This window comes from Oncorhynchus nerka, linkage group LG23 (genome assembly GCF_034236695.1).
Source record: "Oncorhynchus nerka isolate Pitt River linkage group LG23, Oner_Uvic_2.0, whole genome shotgun sequence".
Taxonomy (NCBI): Eukaryota; Metazoa; Chordata; class Actinopteri; order Salmoniformes; family Salmonidae; genus Oncorhynchus; species Oncorhynchus nerka.
Window position 1 is genome coordinate 46,974,375 of NC_088418.1, and position 18,749 is coordinate 46,993,123.

The following is an 18,749-nucleotide window of genomic DNA, read 5'->3' on the forward strand; positions in this document are numbered from 1 at the left end:
AAAGGGGGGGGGGGGTAAATAATACAATACTAGGTCCTTAGGGGGTTGTAAGATAATGCAAAAATAAAGTCATGTGTATATATATATTCAATTAAATAATTGCATTGGACAAGAATGACAAATGATCTACCATTTATCCATCAATACTTTGCTGTTACTATAGAGTCAGCAAGACTCATGGTAATTATGCACCAACACAATGGGCTGAAAAAAGATTCATATTTCAAAGATGATCTAGGTCCTTAAACCATGTAAAAGGTTATTATAAGCACAAGAACATCGAATGGTGGCTTCAACTTGGTTTTCCATACAAAGTGTTCCTTTACAAAGGGAGCCTGGTTTTTGGTCGCTTTCTCATTGTAAAACATGATACAGTAACCCCTCAACATCTCAAATGGCTACACTGACTATCTACCACATGGACAGACTTCAGTGTGTTTGTGTCAGGAGCATGTTGTGTATTTAGTCAGACAATGCCCTCATTATTCTGACATATTTTAGAATGTAAAAATAAATGTGAATGTCAATCCATAATGTGATTGGGTAAGGAGAAAGGAGTTCCTTTTCATATAAAATGTAAGTTCTTGAAAATTACAATTAAGTGCTTGAAAAAGTCCTCGAAAGTCCTTTAATTTGACTTGCCAATGTCTGTGTGAACCCTGTATAGGAGACTTGCTCAGCCCATAAATTAAATACAAAATCATTTGCTATTGAAATTACACATGTATTATTCACATTCCTGTCAGATCTTGGTCCGGGACAGCATTTATTTTGGGCCAGAAGCTTTGAGTTGGCACTGGCCCGGTGTGCCACTGGCAAATTTACCTGAATGTCGATCCCTGTGTGTGCGGTATACGTAGGGCATTATACAGTGCATTGGGAAAGTATTCAGATCCTTTGACTTTCTCCACATTTTGTTACATTGCAGCCTTATTCTGAAACGTATTAAAGAAGATTTTCTGCAATTATAGACATTTTGATATAGGGACAGAGCGAATATTTTCCAGATTTCAAGCTAGCGTCCTGCAATTTTACACGTCATGGGGCGGAGATCATTTTTTATTTTAAAAAAAAGGTAATTTCCTGCAATTATACACATTTTGCAATGGCTTATTCCTTGTTCTTATGCAGTCTGAGTCACTCAAACATTATAACAAAATCAATGGGTGTTCCATGCCATGCCATTTTTCGAATTTCAAATTCTCTCCGACTGCCTTAGTTTTTATTTTGGGGATTGTTAGTTCTCCAAAGAGGATCTTATTAAAAAATATATTATCTTTTCTGAATACATTGTCTGCTTTTAGTCGTTTAAGTTTAAACTGAAAACGTTTTACCATCCAGAGAATGATTGCCATTGTCACTGGGTGGTAGAGGTTTTACCTAAAATAACTTGTTTTAATTTATTGAGTTCACTATACCTCCGACTGTTACCCGCTCCACTTAGTCTCCTACTTCACCTGTCTTTTGGAGCTTTTTTCCTGTCTGAATGGTTTATCCAGCTAAACAGACAGCCTTTAAATTTAAGGCGGAAACCAGAATTCTGTTAGGCTTTTCCTACATAATAATAACCTGGTTCTCTCTCAAGTTGTTTGTCTGGGGGCGATGTGTCTTTCCTTCCTCCTCCCTCCTCCTTCTCATCATTGATTGAATGGGGGCTTATTTTTTTTGCATGTCAGCATCAACACCAAAGGTTGGCACTGCAAAGCATTCTGGGATGCCCCTTTTGATTCCCGGTCTTTTTACTGGCTCTGAGGATTCCTTCAATTGATTCATTAGGAAGCTTTTGTGTCTGTCATTTAACAGTCTGTGTGTTACACATCCACATCCTATTAATTACAAAACAAGGGTGGATTATTTGCTGTGTTAAAAAAACATTTTTTTATAAAGAGTAAGAAGTAAGTTATTCAGCAGTGGCTGACCTAGACAGACATTATCCCTGTCTGGCCTCAGTGATTTGATTAATTAGGAAATACTGTACTGAGTTGCCTTTGGTCTGGCATTTCAAGTTCATACAGTATGTGGAGCGAGGGTGTCCTCTACTTCACATCTCGGTATCGTGCATATCTGATGAAGAATGTAACATGACACTTTCTCCCTCAAGGTAGCTACACCAATAAGAAGCTGCCACAGTCCGGCCTGTTATGATATTGCCGAATTGCATATCTCTCAGACATGTTACATTCCAGTTCAAACAAACGTCAGACTGGGGTCGATCCTAGTGCTGGTGTCTCTTACTCTCTCTCCCCCGACCGATGGGTCACTGAAACCAACTGCAGTAGGACGTCTGCTAGTGAAGTGGCCCGCTTTGCTCACAAGCCCTTAACCCCACGAGCCCTTTCCTCTCTCGCTTTCCTTTTCGTCTCCACCTGGGTCCCTTTATTTTACTCCTTCACTTCCCCTCAGGGGTGAACATTTAGTCATAAGCGTCTGCAGCGAAGTGCATTTCAGCAAAAAGTCTGTGTAATGTATACCCTTTGTGTGGGCGAGTGGGCTGGGAAGGACTGCGGCAGTCCCGCTGTGAGAGCCTTTGTGTGGGACGTTAATGCACACTTTTTCATGTCATGACAGATGGAGACCCGGGGCTATAGTCAATGCAGCAGGAGGGGGAAGAGATACTGTATGCACAACACTGGAGAAACACTTAGTCTCTATACAGCCGACTTTCTGTGGGTTTCAGTGGAACCCATTTGGTCGCAACAAATATTCAACAAATTTGGTAATAATTGATAATGACCTGGCGTCTGGCCCATAATGGGCCTGCATTCCATACAGAACCAGGCATACCCATTGATTTGGATAGATTTAGTGTAAAAGCAGATTTCAAAGTGCCAAGTGTTATTTTCTGCGGAATACTCGAGGGCAGAATTTGAAGGGGGAAAAAATGATAGTTGATACCATGACAACAACAAAAAAGAATGTGGGAAGAAAGACTACTTCACCATTTTTTTTCAGGTTTTCGCTTTCAAATATCACACCCTTTGCATATCACACCTATTTCAGTGGCAGGGACTGGGAGATTAGTCAGGATCGAGAGAAAGTACAGAGATCCTTAATTATAACCTGCTCCAGAGCGCTCAGGACCTCAGAATGGGACCTTCCAACAAGAAAACAACCCTAAGCACAGAGCCAAGACAACGAGCCAAGACAACGCAGGAGTGGCTTCGGGACAAGTTTCTGAATGTCCTTGAATGGCCCAGCCAGAGCTTGTACTTGAACCCGCGCGAACATCTCTGGAGAGACCTGAAAATAGCTGTGCAGCGACGCTCCCCATCCAACCTGACAGAGTGGCGAAGAATGGAAGAAACACCCCAAATACAGGTGTGCCAAGCTTGTAGCGTCATACGCAAGAAGAATTGAGGCTGTAATTGCTGCCAAAGGTAAAGGGTCTGAATACTTATGTAAATATGATATTTCCGTTTCTACTTTTCTTTGTCATTATGGGGTAGATTTAAAACCTGACTAGGACAGGAGTTCCGCTAGCGAAACGTAGCGAAAAAATTGCCGAAATTGAATTATAAATATTTAACTTTAATTCAATCAAAAGTAGAATACACAAAATGAAAGCTAAACCTCTTGTTAATCTAGCCACCATGTCAGATTTCAAAACGTTTTTACTGCGAAAGCAAACCATGCGATTATCGATCAGCAGACAAAACATGACGTACAGTTACAGCCAAGCAGATTAGTCACCAAAGTCAGAAATAGCAATAAAATTCATCAATTACCTTTGAAGATCTTCTTTTGGCAACACTAAAGATCACGACGAAACAAATTGTTGTTTTGTTCGATATAATCCATTTTTATAGCCTAACACGAAACATTTTGTAAACGGCTTGTGTCGTAAATTCAGTGTTCTTCAACTTTGGACGTAACATTCGATGTAATTACTCTTAACGGATATTTATCGAGCCATGTTTGGTTTCATTGCAATCCTTTTCATTGCAATCCAGACTTCATGGTTCTTTTCCCAGGACATATTGACCGAAAGGAACTGATTTGAACACACCAAACTATGACCTCATTGCACACCAAAGATATACATTTACATTTAAGTCATTTAGCCAGTTCAAATTGGTGCATTCACCTTATGACATCCAGTGGAACAGTTGATCTAAATCTTTTAAGGGGGGTGAGAGGGATTACTTTATCCTATCCTAGGTATTCCTTAAAGAGGTGGGGTTTCAGGTGTCTCCGGAAGGTGGTGATTGACTCCGCTGAGGTCTTGACTATTATTCTTTTCTTGTCGACCTCGATATGACCAGTTCTTCGTTGATTGACTGTATTCCGGACCAATGCCCACTGATCGTCTTGAAATCTAGCTTGGTAGATAGCCAATGAGCCGAGGTAAACGGCAACATGTAATGGTTCTATCCAGGAAGACTGGCCTTTGTGGGAAACTCGAGCGTAAACACAGCCATTCGCCATTGAAAATTCTACTGGAAGCAGCCATGCTGGTTACGGGCAGCATTTCTATTTTGAGAGCATTTTCAGAGAAGAATCATTGCGAGTAAATCTTTAAAATCAAATACAAAGAAAAAAATATACAGATCTACACGGTATTATTGAAGAAATTGATAGAGATAGTGACAGTGAATTACTCCAAGATGATTCAGACAGTGAGAATACTTTTGATTCTCAATCTGAGGAGATGTTCCTGTATGGAGAAGATTCTGTGTTGGATTGGTGAGTAACTTTGTTTGAAATTAATAATATCAAATATTATTCATTTTAGTTGTTTTGGAGATATTTACATTTTATTTGTGGGTGCATGTCTGTGTGTCTGTATATATTAGATATTTTTTACATGTATTTTATCTAAACATGGAATGGATCAGCTCCTCACCATACTGATTGGGTTCCCTACTCTATTATATAATCTGTGTCTGTGTCTTTATTTCACAGTCCCAGTGATTCTGATTGGGAGCCCATACTGCAAAGGTGCAAATCCCCACTGAAGCTGGTTCATCCAGCCAGACCCCTGCTGTCTCCGGCACCACACCTACCCCCGCCCGGCCATCAAGAGGTGTGAAGTTGGTGACAAAGAAGCGGAGGAAGGGAAGTGTGGAACCTGCTGGCAGAGCGGAGGAGGGTTGTTGGCACTCTGTGCTGGAGGTGGACATGGCCCCACCACCTCCAATATTCAGACCAAAAAGGCCTGAAACCTCAGCTGGACATGACCTCCAAGTACAGCCCCATGCAACTATTTCAGTTGTTTTTCACCTCGGCAGTTGTTGATTCCACTAATAAGTCCTGAGCTCAGAAGCAGGCAGGCAAGAAAGAGACATGGAAGCCCATTTCCTTGTCAGATCTTTTTTGTTACCTTTCCATGGTCACTTACATGGGTCTTGTAAAGCTGAAAACCCTGAAGGACTACTGGAAAACTGCACCCCTCTATCAACTGCCTTTCCCCACCACGGTCATGTCATGCAAAAAGTTTCTGACAATCTCACGGGCGCTTCATATCAGTGACCCAAAAGTTGACGAGGACAACGAGACGAAGCGAGGCACGGCAAGGTTTGATAAGCTCTGCAAAATTAAACCTCTCTATCACAACATCGTTGAGGCCTGCAAGACCTATTTTCAGCCCGCCCAGAACCTTTCCATAGATGAGAGGATGGTAGCCTAAGGCCAGAGTTGGCCTAAAACAATACATGCGTAACAAACCAACTAAATGGGGTTACAAACGGTTTGTTTGGGCTGATTCTGCGCATGCATACACGTGCAATTTTTTTGTCTATGAGGGGAAGAGCAGTTGTGTGACCGGTAAGAGACTTCCATTATGGAGTTATTAGATTTTCAGCTGCTAGGGAAGGGCTACAAACTGTTTGTGGACAACATCTACACAAGCCCTAACTTGTTCATAGACCTGAGTAAGCTGGAGGTGTGGGCCTGTGGCACCATTCGTACCAACAGAGTGGGATTTCCGAAAACCAGGGTGAACGACATGCCTAAGCGGGCTGAGCGGGGTACCATGAGATAGATCCGAGAAGATGGCCTGCTCCTTGTGAAGTGGATGGATACCAGAGAGGTGGTGATGTGCACAACAATCCACAAGTCCTTCAGTGGTGATCACGTCATCAGGCGTGTGAAGAAAGCTACTGGGGCATGGACCACAAAAAATGTCCCCATTCCAGCTGCTGTGAAGGACTACAACAAGAGCATGGGAGGTGTGGGCCTTTCAGATGCGCTGATAGGCTACTATAATGTTCTCCACAAGACCATGGAATGGTACAAGACATTGTTTTATAATTTCATCGACATTGCTGTGGTGAATGCCTTCATACTCCAGAAGGAAATGGCTAAGAGCTGTGGACAGCCCCCCATCTCACAGCTAGCCTTCAGGGAGCTGCTCATCCGGGAGCTTGCTAGCTACAGCAAGTCCACTGTAGCACCTTCTGTCCCCTCTACCTCTGTCCCTTCTGCTCCAACCAGTGGTGTTCACATGCCAAGATTCATCATTGCAGGCAGGAATGTGCCTCAGGGCAAAAAGTGCTCAGTAGGGAGGCTTCGTTGTGCTCTTTGCCACAAGAAATCCCCTGTCACCTGCACCACCTGTTCGGTGACCCTCTACTTCACACCAGAAAGAGACTGCTATGGGCTATGGCATCAGCAGCACAATATTGTATAGAGGACTGAGGGTCTTCAGATTATTGTACATTAAAAGTGTAAATAGTTATCATTGTTATTTTACATTTTTGAAAAATTCAAATATTTATTTTTCTTCAATTTTTCTAATATTTTTTTTGAGGTATGTTAGAATCATTTTGTATATAGTTATTTGCATCAATGTATCACTGTACCAATTTGGCCACTTGGGTACATTTGGGGAAGTTGTGAGGGACACCTGGGTGACTTCATGCTCAATGGCATGTACTGCACTCATTCCTGAAGGTATCAGTCTGAAACTTTGGTCAAATACTGTTTCCCACTTATGTTCTTATTTGAAATGATCCCCAGCATCATTTCTGAATGTTTGGCTGTTCTTGTTTATTTCAAAGATGCAACAACATTAAAAAGAAACTGTTACTGTTACTCAGGCCCAGAAGCTAGAATATGCATATAATTGGTAGTATTGGATGGAAAACTCTGAAGTTTCTAAAACTGTTAAAATAATGTCTGAGTATAACAGAACTGATATGGCAGGCGAAAACTCTAGGAGAATCCATCCGGAATGTGTTTTCTTTGTTTATTTGAGGTCACCACCGATTCAAAACACCTGTCTATGGGATATTCAAAGGAAATCCTCCCAAATAGCAGTTCCTGTGGTTTCCACTAGATGTCGTCTTTTCAGGCTTGTTTTTTGAAAAATGAGATAAACTTCAAGTTCTTTCAAGGTGGTTCTCATTTGGACTGTAGTTTTGTGGCCTGTGTGGATGAGGGCGCGCACTTTGTTATTTATCTCCGGTATTGAACATACTATTCTCCGTCTTAAATTGTATTGTTTATTTACATATTAGGGTACCTGAGGATTGATTATAAACGCTGTTTGACTTGTTTGGACGAAGGTTATTGGTAACTTTTGGGATTGCTTTGTATGCATGTTGAACGACTGGAACGGGTGGATTACTGAATCAAACGCGCCAACTAAACTGTTTGTGGTTTTTTTTAGATATAAAGAAGGACTTTATTGAAGTAAACAACCATTTGTTGTGTAGCTGGGACCCTTGGGATTGCAAACAGAGGATGAAGATCTTCAAAAGGTAAGTGATTTATTTTATCACTATTTCTGACTTTTGTGACGCCTCTGCTGGTTTGGAAAATGTTTTTAATGATTTTGTATGCGGGGCGCTGTCCTCAGATAATCGCATGGTAATGCTTTCGCCGTAAAGCCTTTTTGAAATCTGACAAAGCGGCTGGATTAAGTTAACATTTTAAATGATGTATGACACTTGTATTTTCATGAATGTTTAATATTACGATTTTTGTATTTCGAATTTCGCACTCTGCAATTTCACCCGATGTTGTCGAGATGGGGGCGCTTAGCGTCCCACCTAGCCTTAAGAAGTTCTAAAACGGCGACATTTTCTCTTTAAAACTGTACCATTCAGCACGGCTGAAAAAAATCAACTGGTTATTACAACTGGTTCAGATACAGAGCTATTCTTTGCTGTGTAAGATTTCTGATGAAGCTATTTATTCAGGAAATCGTCAATAGGCTTGCATTTCTAGTGTTCAATCATACTGAAAACAGTTCAACTGTTATTCTATTCTGGTCCTTTCAAACCGAACTGGGAACAACCCATGTCGATTGTTTAGGGTACCGTGTGTAGCATACTCCCTTTAAGGAAAACTAAGCCTTTTCAACCAGCGCACCATGTCAAAATTAATTGCAATTGGTCTAAATCCCCACTCAGCTTTTCACTGTGTGAAAAACAGCCATGGACCAACAGTGAATTACAATAAATCCCCTTTGAATGTCAAACTAACATTAAGTTAAACTGGCTTGTCTGTGCAAGACAGGATATAAATTACCTGAGGGTGTGTGTGTGTGTTTGTGTGTGTGTGTGTGTGTGTTTGTGTGCGTTGAGCCAGACCCTGAACCAGGCAGGCCAAGGAAACAGAGATCACACACACTGACAAGTAAGATGATGGCTTACAGAGGCCAAGGTCAAACCATCATCTGCCCAGCCGCAGCGAGCTGATTCATGTAGTGTGTATGATGTGTGCGTGTGCGTTCAAGCATGCGTTCCTCCGTGTGGAGGTTGCGTGCGTCCCTATGGTGTGTGAGCGTGTGTGCGTGCAAGTGACGTGAATGGAAAACTAACACCGTATAGTGTGTGTACTGTGAATTGATCTAACAGATGGAAATGTAACACCTCACTAACAGCACAGGTAGTATCAAGTCAAACACTGGCAGACAAATATATTTATTCATACTGTACGTGTGACAGTATGAGAGAGGGAAGAGTTTTAATCAGCAGGGTAAAATAAGAATCGGTGATGCTAAGAGAGAGAGAGAGAGAGAGAGAGAGACACACATCATTATCACTCACATGAAAGACAGCGATGAGAGCTGGGCAAGCAGAATAGCCTACAGTAAAATCATACCACGATGATGGATCATACTGCCTGCTTTTCCGAGCCAGAACAGCATTCAAACATCACCCTTCAACAACACGGATAAAACAGGAGCCAAGGACACGGAGAGCCAGGAAAACATGAAAGCCATCTGGCCTGATACATTGTACTTTCCCAACACAACACAACCCTAGAAAGAGAGTGTTTGTGGGTCGCAAATGGTAACCAAGGGGACCCATAGGGTTCTGGTCAGAAGTAGTGCACTACATAGGGAATAGGGTGTCATTTAATTGGGACACAGACAGAGACAGCTTTGACACCTAAATGAATTGTGGCCAGTCACCAGCTCAGTGGTAGCGTTCTGTACTCAACGTAAGCCTTTGTGTGTCTTGTGATAGGAGCAGCAACCAGCTCCATGCCCAGTTATGATCATCCATATTCATTTGGGGAGCCGAATGGGGAGACGGGGACATAGGTAAATACATAGAGATAGTGGGAGAGGTAGACGCCACACAGAGAGCCAGTGAGTTTTCACTACTCCTATCATCCTCATTCGCTCCGTCTGTTTCTCTGCCCTAGAGAGAGACCACTGCCACCAGAACAACACCACTGAAGTGTCTGGGGAGGAGGAGGAATGGACAAACAGAGGGAGAGAAAGAGACAAATGGGAGGAAGACAGATGGAAAGACGGATACAGAGAGCGGTGGGTAAAGAGAGAAAATAACAAAGAGTGAGAACCACCAGACAGCCAGATCAACAGACGGAGAGAGAAAGAGAAGAAAGAGAGACAGACAGGAATGAGGGAGGGAATGAAAGAGAGAATTATCAAGATAAGAGATGGGGGAGAGTGTAACTTCCAATCTCTGCAAACAGCTCACTCCCTGCCGAGAGAGAGAGGGGAAGAGAGAGAGAGAGCAAGAGAGAGAGAGAGAGCGGGAAAGAGAAAGGAGGAGAGGCAACAGTGGTAGAAGCTACAGAGCCTTAGTGAGGGCGCCTCAGAACTCCTGTATCGGTCTCCTCCTGACACTGACATGAATTCTGTCTGCCAAGAGGAGAGAGCCTTCCTGATGACTCTAACACAACCGGGACAGTCACTGCACAGAAAGGCCTGGTTCAACCTTAGCACAACCAAACCACAACAACCCATTTTATTAGGGATTCATAATGTATTAACAGCAAACCACTAACACATCTAACACAAGCATCACTGCACAGAAAGGCCTGGTTCAACCACAACTATTTATTATAAAGCCGTAGTAATGCATGAACAGCATACAGCTTGCTGTTCCTTTTAATAACTGAGGACAAGAGGTTGTCAGACGGCGAAGCCAAGTTGCTTATTAAAGAAACGCCATGGTGGTTATGGTGAAATAGATGGGTGCCTGGGGGTCACTGGTGTGCTGTGTAGGTCACAGAGTTTCAATGGCTGCTGCGTCCCAAAATGGTACCATATTCCTTTTATAGGGCACATGGGGCTCTAGTCAATAGTAGTGCACTTTAAAGGGAATCGGGTGCAATTTGAGATATATATACACAGCAAGACTTCGATTAAACAGCCAGCCACTCAACACCTCTGGAAATGCCATTTTTTAGGGAATCGTTCTTTTTTTGCCCCTTTAAAAAACGAGCATGTGCACAAAAGCTCAAGGCATCAATAGTTCCTTTCACACGTCAATCTATGAATATAGCATTCGTTTCTGAAAGCGCGGGTGACAGCCTGTCATTTCTTCCACCCCCCCACCTCCACTGTCACAGTGTTGATGAGCACGAACTGGGAGTTCCTAACAGAACACATCCCATTGACCTCTTACTGGGTTCACGGCTTGGTGTCAGGGAAACCACGGTGACCATACGGTACATAGACCCCTGGAATAGAAAGGACACTTCATTACAATGTACACAACCGTTCAAACGTTGGGGTCACTTAGAATCTCCTTGCTTTTGAAAGGAACGCACATTTTTGGTCAATTAAAATAACATCGAATTGAACAAAAATACAGTGTAGACATTGTTAATGTTGTAAATGACTATTGTAGCTGGAAATGGAAGATTTTTTAATGGAATTTCTACATAGGCCCATTATCAACAACCATCACTACTGTGTTCCAATGGCACATTGTTAGCTAATCCAAGTTTATCACTTTAAAAAGACTAATTGATCATTAGAAAAACCTTTTGCAATTATGTTAGTACAGATGAAAACTGTTGTTCTGATTAAATAAGCAATAAAACTGGCCTTCTTTAGACTAGTTGAGTATCTGGAGCATCAGCATTTGTGGGTTCAATTACAGGCTGAAAATGGCCAGAAACAAAGACCTTTCTTCTGTAACTCGTCAGTCTTGTTCTGAGAAAAGAAGGCTATTCCATGCGAGAAATTGCCAAGAAACTGAACATCTTGTCCAACACTGTGTACTATTCCCTTCACAGAACAGCACAAACTGGCTGTAACCAGAATAGAAAGAGGAGAGGGAGGCCCCGGTGCACAACTGAGCAAGAGGACAAGTACATTAAAGTGTCTAATTTGAGAAACAGACGCCCCACGTTATCAACTGGTAGCTTCATTAAATAGTACCCGCAAAAGACCAGTCTCAACGTCAACAGTGAAGAGGCAACTCCGGGATGCTGGCCTTCTAGGCAGAGTTGCAAAGAAAAATCCATATCTCAGACTGGCCAATAAAAATAAAAGATTAAGATGGGCAAAATAACACAGACAGGGGTAGATTGGTATGAAGTGTTATGGACATATTCATTTAAGTTTGAGGTGTTCGGATCACAGAGGAATATTCGTGATACGCAGAAAAAAATGAAAAGATGCTGGGAGGACTGCCTGACGCCATCAGTCAAAGATGGTGGAGGCAATGTGATGGCCTGGGGGGGTGCTTTGGTGGTGGTAAAGTGGGAGATTTGTACAGAGTAAAAGGGTTCTTGAAGAAGGAAGGCTATCACTCCATTTTACAACACCATCCTGTGGAGCCAGTTTCCTCCTACAACAGGACAATGTTGTTTAGGGAAGAAGCAGTCAGCTGGTATTCTGTCTATAATAAAGTGGCCAGCACAGTCACCGGATCTCAAACCTATTGAGCTGTTGTGGGAGCAGCTTGACTGCATTTAAGTGTTACCGTCCCCAGTTTCTGTGTTGTTGTGGGTTTGCATGTGTGTGTATTTCAGGAAATTGCTTCTTGGATTCTTAAGCAGCTGATTGGTTCTGCCCCGTCGCTGATTGGAGCTCTGACCCCTCCCTCTCGTCAGGGGATACAGCTGTCTCTTCAATTACCAACTCCTTCTCCAGCTTGATAAAAGCCTGTGTTCCTTTGTCAGGGAAGAGAGCTTCTTTTTACATCCTCTGTTGATTTTTGTGGCGGTCAGTAAAGGTTTTGTGGATATTACTTTGTAGCCGCTCCTTCAGAGGTATGTGTATGCCAGTAGGACTTACTGTTTTTGATTATTGACATTTTTCACTTAAAGTATTGGTAATTATTCTGTTTCATTTGTTCCCGGGGGGGGGCACCTTGGGAGTGTTTAGGCAAGAGGCCTGCGGGAATACATAACCCGTAGTATAGAATCTGTCTATGCACACTAGGTAAGACCTGGGCGGACCACCCCTGTATTTTAGTTAGAGCGCCAGGTGGTGCTGAAGGCTAGGTAAGACCTGGGCGGACCACCCCTGTATTTTAGTTAGAGCGCCAGGTGGTGCTGAAGGCTAGGTAAGACCTGGGCGGACCACCCCTGTATTTTAGTTAGAGCGCCAGGTGGTGCTGAAGGCTAGGTAAGACCTGGGCGGACCATCCCCTGTATTTTTGTTAGAGCGCCAGGCGGTGCTGAAGGTTAGGTAAGTAGTGGTAAGGTAGGAGAGGGGACAAATTTGGACTTTCTTGCTTTGGTTCCATCCACCCCCTTTTCCCCACCTTACCGTGTGTAGGAATAATAAATTCCCTGTAAAACGGTATTTTTCTCTGCCTGTCGTCCTTCCCCCACACCTACGATCACATACTTTTTCACTACACAGGGAGTTGAGCTGTAGCAGGTTTTGCTTTCCCTCCTCCAAGAGGCGTACGCAACAGTACATAAGAAGTGCCCATCAAGCCAATCCAACTTGTGGGAGGTGCTTCAGGAAGCATGGGGGGAAATCTCTTCAGATTACCTCAACAAATTGACAACTAGATGCCAAAGGTCTGCAAGGCTGTAATTGCTGCAAATGGAGGATTCTTTGACAAAAGCAAAGTTTGAAGGACAATTATTATTGCAAATAAAAGTCATTATATATAACCTTGTCAACAACTTGACTATATTTTCTATTCATTTTGCAACTTATTTCATGTATGCATCCATGGAAAACAAGGACATTTCTAAGTGACCCCAAACCTCTGAACGGTAGTGCGACTAAAGTAGGCGTTTATATCAGTATGCTTTAAATACAGAGTCCATTTCAATAAGTAGGCCCTATAGGCCTGAAAGGAATACATTGAATCACTCCGAGGGGAAGCGGTTTCTACAGAACAATGATTAGGCTAATATCATCCCATTTTTAAAACATTGGCTTTGAAATATATCTATTTCACTGTACTGTCCTTTCAATCTGTTTTACAGTAGTGTAATCTTAATGTGCATTCATTTTTATTTATTTATTTAACCTTTATTTTACTAGGCAAGTCAGTTTAAGAACAAATTCTTATTTTCAATGACGGCCTAGGAACAGTGGGTTTAACTGCCTGTTCAGGGGCAGAACGACAGATTTGAACCTTGTCAGCTCGGGGATTCGAATTTGCAACCTTTCGGTTACTAGTCCAACGCTCTAACCACTAGGCTACCCTGCCACCCCAGGGTAGGCTGCCCCAGGGTAGTCTGGTACCTCCAGACTGCCCTGCCTTCAGCTGACTGTGCTGTGGTGAAAAGCAGGCTGGGATTTATCCTGGAGGGTTTCGTGTGAGCTGCAATCCGGTCCACTCATTGGCTGGCTGCAACCGCCTAGCCTCAGCTGCATCCTTCCACAAAAACATATGCCGCCAATTAGACCACGGTGGTGTCATCGAATCCAACGGGACACACACATTACATTGTATTCATATCAAAAGGCTGCCTCGCCATGGGAGGGGGGGGGTATGTGAAAAGGTAAACATGCTGATTTAGTAGGAAACAAGAAACATTTTCCAGGGGGATTTCTGTGTGTCTTTACATAATAAATGGGATATATATATATTTTATTATATTTTCAGTTGAAAGTAAATAGAGCTACAGTAATGGGATAACACAAACAGGCTACATGCAGTATTTTTCAATCCAGTCTAGTATTCACCAGCCATGTTAAATTGAAAGGTGTTGTGCATGATTGCCATTGTAAATAAACACTAAAAATCGCTGTTGGAGCGGAGGCATAACAAAACACTTAGTTGGCCCTGTCTCCCTATAACACCAGATAGGCTAAAATGTCAAAGGTTTTGCTCCCTCTTTCCCTCCCCCCCTCTCCCCGATCCCACCGTCTAATTCACCAGGGAGCTCCAATATTGACTGGAGCAACTCCCTCCAGCGATCTCCATCCCTAAACGGTTGCCTGTGTCGGCCCGACCGCGGCAAGTAGATGAAGCCAGCAGAGGGGAGTGGATGAAGAAGAAATGACAAACTGTGGTGGCATTGTGTTGCCACGCCTCCCTGTGCCCCGGGACTATGTTCTTTAAGGAGGCAAGGGGGTTGTAATATAATGAAGGAATGGGACCACAGGCCACCGTTCCCACTGCCAAACAACCTGCTAATCCCACAGGGGTAGGGGGTGTTGGGTGCGGTGGCCACGTCCAACAATAAGCCCTCCTGACACATGCCGCCAGGCAGGGCCCTCCACCCACCCCTCGGCCCAGTGACACCCCCCCCCCCCCCCAGGGGGAGCAGGCGACAGCAGCCAGGGGAGAAGGACAGCCCCAGGCCTGACATAGACCCCCACTACATAGCCTCGAACTCCTCCACTCTACTGTGTGCATTGCTCAAGGGCCAGGGCCATTCAAGGGCAGCACTTTCCTACACACTGCCCAAGCACTCCATTCTGTTTTTCTACCATTCGCTTGAAGGTATTATTTACGCGTTTCCATAGGCTGCTGTGGGTAAACATTGAGATTTCAAAAAGTTAATACTAGGTTGTGGTCATATGCTAAATACAAAGTATTTAGTTCGAATGCTCACTGGAAAATCATATTCAATACACACACACAAAGATCTAACTTAGCTCATTAAATTATGATGAGCAATGACATGCTTGATTGGCTGCAATATCAGTCTTAACAAGGAGAGAAAGGTCCCTTCTCTTCCTGTTAATCATCATTTAAGACTATTTGCAGCAAATACAATCTCCCAAAACAGAGGCAATGCTCTCTCTCCAAGGTTGTGGCGCTACATTGTTAGCTGTTGTGAGTTTAATTGATGGAGGATAATCCACTGAGAATTCCAGTAGTCCAGTGTCATGACTTTGGCCTGGGGGTAGGTTTATGATTGTCATAAATACCTCTTCCCTCCTTTTTCCTCTCTCTACCCTACTGATGTTACTTTTGCAAAACCCTTGGTTAACATAGAGATTCTGGGAACATCAGAAGGTGGGGGGAAATGAACTATATTCTGGTAATGCGACCAATTGAACATATGCGGTGGTACTTAATGAATATGATGTCAGTTCGGTTGTCATCTGAGACATTCTCATCAATGATAAGATGGGAACTCTACAGTGGAAAGTCTACACATCAGAGTTATCGGATTCACATGGAATTGCTGTTCAATTTAAATGTTTGAATATTAAATTATTCGTGATGGGATGAAATGTGATTTTAGCTTCTAAAATGTGAGATTTGGGTTTTCATAAGATAGGGCTCTGCTCAATCAGTGGCCCGCCCCTGTGAAGGGACATGGGCTATAAAACTTTTCAAACACGCCCTCCTCTCCCCTCCTATATAAAGCCTTGACAACAATATAACCTCCTGTTGTGAGGACGATGGTCCGATGTCAGAATGGTTCAGATAATAACTACAGAACAAAGCCAACATCAGCGTGAGCTTTGGTTGCAAATGGTATGAACTTTGAACTCTTATTCACTACAGAAGTGATACCTCCTAGCCGTTGAGTTAGCAACAGCCGCTGCAAACGAGGGTTAGGAAGGAACGGACCGAGTATCCCGTCTACCACACAACGACGTTACTACAATGTATTCAATTTACCAGCAGAGACATTCTTCAAAGGCCAAAGGACTCGTTTGGACAACACGGCCTTCCATCTATCACCCACCTACCGAAGTGCAGCTCAGAGTAAATATTTATTGCATTTTCCTTTTCCAAATGGCCGGTAATTTAGAATGCATAAGATACTGTATTTACGATAGCACAGCATCGCCCTTTGTTCCTCAGTCTTCCCGCTCTTTCACTCAAACCCAGACCCTTTTCTTTTGTGTAACAAGCTGTCATATCTGTTCCGCCCGCTAGGGACGTTTTCCTTTATGATGTAATTTGTAATCAAGTTATGATTTAATTATGTGTATGTGCAATTGTGTGTGATTAGTTAGGTATTTAGTAAATAAATAATTAAACCCAATTTTGTATTGCTGATTCAACTTGTTAGCCAGGGTTCGTGCAGATAACCAAGAATTTACAACTTTCAGATGAGACTGAATTAAGATGACGATTAATATTGACTGCTATTGATGTAAAATATTACTAGGTCTTTAAGAGTTTATTCGGAATATAACAGCTCTATAAATATTCTTCCGTGGTGCCCCGACTCTCTAGTTGATTACATTTACATGATTAGCTCAATCAGGTAATATTAATGACGGAGAAATTATTTTATAGAATAGCATGTCATATCACTTAATCTGGCATAGCCAAAGACACGACACCAGTGTTCAAAAGGAACCACGTGCAGTGGATATTCCAAAGGTGGGAATTCTGGTGAAAATATTCCCAGATAGTCTCATTGGTGTTCCTGCACATTCAGTTCTACTATTCCATTAGTCTACCATCCTTTCTCAATGTACACATTTCTATTCAAATTCCTACCTCATGTTTAACTGAAATACATTCCAAAACCTCTTTGATATGAAAATCTCTCCTCTTGGCAGAATACGATTGTACAGTAAAGCGCATCAATCTTGGTTACAAACCTGTAATCACTCAAATGGTGCACTAATGGGAGTCTTAATGCTGTACTGCCTTCATATACTGGACTCCATTCATATTTCATCAATGGTAGATGGATAGAAGGCTGTCCTCCTCCTTGGCTCTCTTCCCAAGCATGAGGCAAATCAACATCAAAGGCCAAATACCTCCCAATTAGGAGCTGTAATTCTAATTTCGCTCCGTGGCGAAAGATCAAATGGTTCGCACCAAGGATCCAAGAATCTCAACCCGTTTTGGGAAGCCAGCCCTGGTTTAAAGGGGGGTAAAATGTTCACTGAAAGTACCTCAAGGAAATCACATTTACAGTGCATACTATATGAATCATATTCAAATACTGTAGGCTATTATATCAATAGTACTGGTACGTCAAAGACATAATGGACAGCCATACATCTTGAGACTAAAGACCCTGGGGTGAAACGGCAAAAAAAAAAAACTGGGTTTTGATGACAGATGCTTCACTGAAACGTGAATCATCTCAAATAACACTGTGTTGATGACTTCGATGTCACCGAGTGATCACGATCAATGGTGATCACAAAGAGTAATTAGCTGTTCGACGTCATATAGCTATAGAATATCAATATGCTCCACATGCTTGATTCCAGATGATCCGAACATGTGTGTACATCCTATTCCCCCCCCCCCCATTAAAAAACATTTGATTTGAACCAAAACGACGGTGACTTAGACTTTAAAGATGCTAATAAAAAAAAGCCTACATGTATGTTTACCTCAACTCATCTGTTCCAGTTAAAAGGTCACAACTCGGCAAAAGGAATTTATAAACAAGGGACGGAGTCTTGATGAGGAAAACACATGGTCTCCAGATTCCCCCACTCAACCTATTTAGCAGTCCAAAAGCATCCAAACAAACAACCAAATACAATACTATCTAGGGGTATATCTTCATCCAATCAAACATCATTCTGCATCATTAAAATACATCCAAATGTCATTGGATGGAATTGTTTTCGCAATGTGTGTCCCATAACCTCTTAACCCGAGTTACAAAACATTGACAAATCACAACAGTGTTGTGTTGTTACTTCGTCCACTTAAAAATAACCGTGGGCTTTACGGGCCAGTGTTGCGCAACAAGGAAACAAGTCTTTCTTCCCCAGAATCACCACTGTCACAGGGAGGAAGTTCCCTACTGCCCAACCACAGGCGCTAAATCTGAGCTAATTAAAAGAGTCTTATTGCTCTTATTGAAAATAGGATCAAGACGGCGTAATCCACTTAAAACCTCACTTGCAATTTTTTAAAGACAATGACGGCATTTAAGCACTGAGAATACATCGAAATGTTATACAAACCCTCCTCCCACCTACCTCCACAGACTGGACTTGGAAAGGAGGTTCGAAATTGTGAACTGCAGCAATGTATCAAACTGGAAGCTTTGGGTTCTAACTTGTGACAGGGAGGGAAGAAAAACATGCACATACCAGGAGAAAAAGAGCAGGGCCAGTTAGTGACCAAAAACTAATTGTAAAACAGATACAGGGCAGAGGCCAGTTTCTGGTTCAGTGAATGACTGTGTTCCAATGATTTCAGGTCAAGACAAGGTAGACCTTCGGCACCTAG

General features: G+C 42.6%; 1 protein-coding gene across 1 annotated transcript in view; it reads right to left on the reverse strand.

Moving 5' to 3' along the window:
- LOC115106945 (dedicator of cytokinesis protein 4-like) overlaps positions 1–18,749 on the reverse strand; it is a 159,970-nt gene that overhangs the window by 140,097 nt on the left and 1,124 nt on the right. The gene's annotated exons all lie outside the window — the stretch shown is intronic.